General features: G+C 46.4%; 1 long non-coding RNA gene across 1 annotated transcript; it reads left to right on the forward strand.

Moving 5' to 3' along the window:
- Nucleotides 1-809: 809 nt before the first annotated feature.
- Nucleotides 810-5,438, forward strand: LOC138142084 (uncharacterized). The gene is made up of 3 exons (XR_011163343.1): nucleotides 810-925; nucleotides 3,742-3,870; nucleotides 4,304-5,438. It is a non-coding gene; the product is annotated as an uncharacterized lncRNA (long non-coding RNA).
- Nucleotides 5,439-5,832: the final 394 nt, after the last annotated feature.

Genomic DNA, 5,832 nt, shown 5'->3' on the forward strand with positions numbered 1-5,832 from the left:
GGTGGGTTTTCCCCAGGTTAAAAAATGCCCAGTTACATCTGGGCAAAAGTCCCATTGTCCTCTGTCCAGGTCAAACTACGGGTGCAGAACTGCATTCAATCTGGGGCACCCCATTTTCAGAAAGACATTGATAAGCTGGCCAACTTGCACAGCTGGGGACTGGGATGGGAAGGGAACTGGGTAATATGCCATCTGAGGACTCCATGTTTAGTCTGGAGGAGAAAAGACTAAGTGGGCAGATGAGATTTGAAGGTCTGCCTCCCAGTATTTGGGGGATTTCCTCTTGTAAAAGAGGGATCACACTGGTTTTATTGGGTCTCAGACAGCAGTGGGGGAAAGGGGCGGGCAGCAGGTGTCAGAAAAAACTTCTGAACGTTTGGAGTTGGGTCAAAGTGGGAAATGGTCCTCCTACAGGTGGTGAGCTTCTCATGAGCTGAGGTATTCAAATAGAAGCCATATGACCTTTTGTGAGGCATTTTGTAGAATGGCACGGGTTTTATGAAATACTGTGATTCTGGAGTGGGTGTTTGTGTGTGTGTGTGTATGTGCCCCGCGAGAGCCCCTTTCTGTATCCTCTGTACTGGGCCTGGCACATAGTAGACGCTTTATTTGGATTTTTATTTAAATATTTATTTATATTTCTATTAGATGGTGTATTGACCGTGAGGTAGTGGCATTGTTCCTCTGAGGCCAATGACGTCACAAAGGCTAGGTCCGCGGGCAACCGTTGCCTCACCAACCTCGCCTTCTGATTGGCTGGTGGTGGGGCGTGGACGGTTTCCATGAAAACGTTCCTCACAACAGAAGCCGAGGAGTCAGACAGTCAGGAGAGACTCCTTGGTGGTGGAGGAGGCTCCCTGGTGGCGTGGCTCTCCTTGGGAGAGCTAGAGACAAGCCGTTCCCACCCGCGAGGAGAAAAAAAAAGGTAGAGGGCGGGGCCTGGTTTCGGGCGGGGCCTAGGTTGGGGGCGGAGCCTAGGAAGGAGTAGGTGAGAGGCTGGGGACAGAAGGGCTGGGAAGTCCGGGAAGGGTGTGGGATCCAGGAATGGGAAGGCTACAGGTTATTCTTTAGGGTAAATGGGGAGGAATGGGAGATTTAAGGCTGGGCATTGAGGGAGAGGGGCATGAGAAGGGTACATTTGCCTCAAGGGAAAGGTTTCTAGAGTCTGGTCAAATGTTCGTTTTAAGGGATGGCCATAAGAATGGTAAGAGTAATGTGATGGGGGCATCAGGAACTGACTGAAGGCCTCCTTTCCTGGTAAAGAGGTGGGGTAGGACTGAAAGGGCTTTGTTGGTGGCCTTCCTGAAACAGATCCCGGGTTCAAATTTCACCTGTGCTACCTAAGGCGTGTGAGAGTACTGTTAAATCACTTAACCTCTGGGGGTGTCAGTTGTTTACTCATCTGTAAAGTGAGGATTTCCACTCTCTGTGCTCTTTGGAGTCCCTTCCAGGTCCAAATCTCTGATCCTGTGACCTCTCCAGCTATTACCTCTGCTGCCATTGGTTAAAACTTCCTTTCACCAGCATTGGCAGCATAGTAGAAAGAACCCTGGCTCGTAAGTAGAGACCATTAACGTACCCTGTGACCTTGGACAAGTCAAATTAAGATCAAACTCATAAAATGGAGACCCATTTCGCTTGACAGTGAGAAATAGCAATTGAGCATCCACATTTTAGGGTATGGAAACTGAGGCCCAGGAAGGTTGTGCCTTACACCAACCCACACAGATTGGATTTTGAACAATTCAAGCTCAGCATTCTGATGACGTAGGCTCCTGAGCTTTCTTGGTCTAAATTTCCCTATGTGTAAAATGAGGGTCGGTCTACGTGTTCCCTAGGCTCTTTTCCAGCGCCAGCATTCTGCTCTCTATGACCTAAGTGTGACTTCAGCAGCGTTCTCTGACCTATAAGATCCTTCCACTGTCTCATCGTTGCTATGGTAACCCCCTATTGATGATGTATTTATAGTCGAAGACTGGTTAGCTCCCCAGCAGGGACATGGAATCGTAACAATATAATAATAGCTGACATTTATAAAGAGACTTTGAAGGTTTGTGAGGCTCTTTTTGCTTTTATTTTTTAAATTGATTGATACATTTTGTTATGAAACAGCAGACAGTTCCCAACAAACAGTAAAGTACCACCCTCCCAGTAAGTATATTCCCCCAAACAGTTTCCCATCGTTAATCCAAAGGGAGGGATCTGTCCTTTAATTTTCATGGTCCATTACCAGCATTGACGGAACAGAGTTTTGGTACCTCTCAATGCTGGTTTATGTTCTTTTACTAATTTTGTTTATTCTTCTTCTGGCTCTGCTTTCTTTTCCCTGGCAAAAGCATCTTAAATGTGTGTTTGTATATATACACATATATGATTTGTATATAGAAATAGATTTAATATATATGAAATGAAATTTGGGTGTTTATTATATATTAATATAATAGATATCATTATCCACACAAATCTCATTTGATCTCCCCAGCAACCTTGGTCTCCAGCTTATTATGATCCCCATTCTGCATTGTCTCGCCCAAGGTCACACAGCTAGTGAGTGTGTCAAGTGTCTAAGGCTGGATTTGAACTCAGGTCCTCCTGACTCCAGGGCCAGCGCTCCATTCCACACACCACCTAGCTGCCCTGGTAAAGGCTATTTTTAAAGCATCTTCACCACTCTCCAAAGTACTGGAACATGGACAGGCCTATAATATGCAATCAGGTTTATTACTGACAAAGACTGGAAAAGTGACCCAAGACATCCTCAGAGATCATGAAGCCAAGCATGGGATGAATTATGAGGCAACCTAGGAGTAGTTGATATGAAGCATACTAAGTTCCATCACTGAGTAGAAGAGGAGGGTCTTCTCTCCCGTCCCCCCACCCCCTAGGCTTGTTCAGAACCAGGTAGCCTTTAGGGGAGGGGTGGAAAGGCAATAGGAAAGCAAATATTATTCAGCACCTCTTTTAGCCTTCCAGAGAGCTCCCCCACCCAACCTAGGCCCTGCCACCCAAGATACTCTCATATCAGACATGGTCAATCCATTTCACAAATGATCAGTTGAACAAGAACAAAGAACACTTTACGGGAGGGAATACAACCCAGCATTCAGATCTCACTGGGAATAATGTCATGCCCTCTAAGTGGGCTGTCTCATGGGATGGTTTCTGCTTTTTTTTCCCCAGAAGCCCCCAAAGGAATGGCCTACCCTAAGCTTCTGCTAATTCAGGGGTTCTGGACCTTTCTTTTTTGCATCCTGGACCCTTTGGCAATCTAATGAAGCCAGCATTTTACAGAATCATGATTTTAAATTCATAGGATAAAACATACAGGATCACAAAGGAAACAAATCATAATGAGATACAGTTAGCAAAATATTTTTTAAAATGAAAATCATGGATTCTTGGTTAAGAACCCCTTTGTTAATGGGAGATTCCCCAAAGGTTACTCCATTTTTCTTTAATGATGATTACGATTGTAAGTGCCTTTATATTTGAATGTCTGCTGCCCTCCTCCAAATGAGCCCCCTTGAGTTTAGGAATGACCCTGGCAGGCAGCAGCACTGGTTCCTTATTTGAAGTCATTCCTCTCGTCCTGCCAAGTGGAGAGGAGTCTATTCAGAAAGTTCAGAGGCCTGTGTAGGGGGTGGTTTGCAGCCTCCACGCTCTCCTGTTGCTCTGGCGGTTCTTTGCAAAGCCTTCAAGCCTTTTTTTGTCTCCAACCTCATTGTGCTTCTTTCCTCTCAGTGTTTCTCTAGACCAAGAAGCCTTCACTTCTCAGCACTTTCCACTCTTGTGCCAGTGCGCTCTCCTAGAAGTATTCTTTTAAGAGACTGTTGAACTGGAGTTTTGAAGAAACCAAAGAAGTGTTTGAGGGTAAAGAATTAATGGCATGTACCATCTCAAGGGTGGGCCTTGCAAGCAGGGGGAGTCCTGGGAATAGGAAGAATGGGCCTAGAGCCTAGGAAGTAGGAAAACTTGAAGGGGTAAAGGGAATGAGGCACGTGCTGGGGGAGACAGATCAATTAAATGATTGAATCCTGTAACTTCTACCCACCTGACTCCAGGGCTTTTCCCTCCATTGGGAGTTTTCTGCTTTTTTCTCTTGGTCACCAAGCCCTCTTGTCATGGGTCTGCTTATGTCATGAGCTTCTTAGTCCTCCCCAGCATTTCCCATGGGGTCCCATAGGGCTGGAGGTGGGCCTTTCCATCCCAGAGGATCACTGACTGCTCCCAGCTGACAGGGTGGGCAGGGAGGAGACAAGAATAGTTTTTGTGAGGGTTTCATTGTCCCTTTCTATCTCACCAGAGGCATGACTACGTCTAGATCTCACTCATCACCAGAGTTCTGGACAGGCTACTGGAACATACTGTATCTCTTCAAGTATTCCACTGAAGAACAAGGTGTTGCATTTTTCATGATGCTCCTCCTCTGGGGATCACTGCTGGTGGTGGCTATCATGGCATTCTTTAAGTGGAAGTCCAACCTAGAGAGGGAAAGATACAAACACTCATCCTATACTCAAAGCCAGGATTTCCCAGGCACCCCAGGGGCCGATCCTTTTACAACCATCCTGTACCAGAGTCCAGAGCTGGGAGACTGGTATGAGTTAGAGGCTTCCCGGGGGCCCCAGGATGAATTTCAAAGCAGAACAACTGGGGCATCAATCCTTTCTGCTCCCTTGGTCCCAGAACATGTCACTTTGAGAATGTCTAATGCCACTCCTCCACCTCCCTATGAAGAGATGAGCACACCCCCTGTTTAGAAGGAGGCATGGTGGTTACTCACCCCTACTCAGCCAAATAATTGGACCGTGCTGCATTCTTGTATCTTGTGTGCTTATTTCTATTTAAACTGCCACTATGGCTCCACTTTCCTCATTTCAAGATAATCTCATCATAGTAGCTTTTTAAAAGTCCCTTGCTATGGCCAAAAAAAAATTCCTTTGCTTAGAGGGAAGAGGAATTTACATTCATAAAGCACTTACAGTCGAGGAAACCCAGGCAGACGGAGTGATTTGTACATGGTCACACAGCTAGTGTCTGTAACGGGATTTGAACTTGGGTCTTCCTGATTTTAGATCCAGTACTGTATACACTGCCCTACCTAGCAGTCTCCTCAAACAGGTAGAGAGAATGAGAGGCATGCATGGGAGCCGATTCATGGGGCCCCTGAAAATGGGGACCCAAGATGGGCACATCCACTTTTTGGGCAGGCGGGGGGACTTACCCCCAAGAGCCAGCCCAGGCCATATGTTCAAATAGCCAGACCCTTTTACTTGAAGTGCTCGAATCTCCCTTTACTTGAACATTAGGGACAAGGACAAAAAAGTCAAATTAAATAGAATATAAGCAGGGCCATCCCTAAAAATAACACGGAGGAGCTCCAGATGAAGGGGAGTGACCCTGAGGTAACAGTTGGTTTTTGGGATCCATAAGTGGCTCTGTAAAACGGGGGCGGGGGGGGAGATGGGGTGTATGATGCGTGTGTGTGTGTGTGTGTGTGTGTGTGTGTGTGTGTGTGGTAAATTCCCATTTCCTTCCCATTGTTTGCCTGGCTTGTCTCCACTCTGATCAGGCTTTTTGCACAGTCCTCTTTTGGATTAACGAGTTATAGCTGATTCTCTCTGGTTGTCTTTCTCCTTGTTCCATCTGCTGCATTTTTAGACATTTCCTGGAGTTTTTGACAGGATTCTGGACTCCTATGGCTCCTATCACGCTACCATCTTCCCATAATTCCCCACTGTTTCCCTTAATCACATCCCAACCCCCACAGTAATCTGAGCCCCGCCCCCCAAAGTTCAGCACCTGATTTGCCCTAGCAACAGTTCCCCGGCA

Source organism: Petaurus breviceps, unplaced genomic scaffold (genome assembly GCF_028583685.1).
Source record: "Petaurus breviceps papuanus isolate PSGF00001 unplaced genomic scaffold, PetGlider_PUasm1.0 90535, whole genome shotgun sequence".
Classification (NCBI taxonomy): Eukaryota; Metazoa; Chordata; class Mammalia; order Diprotodontia; family Petauridae; genus Petaurus; species Petaurus breviceps.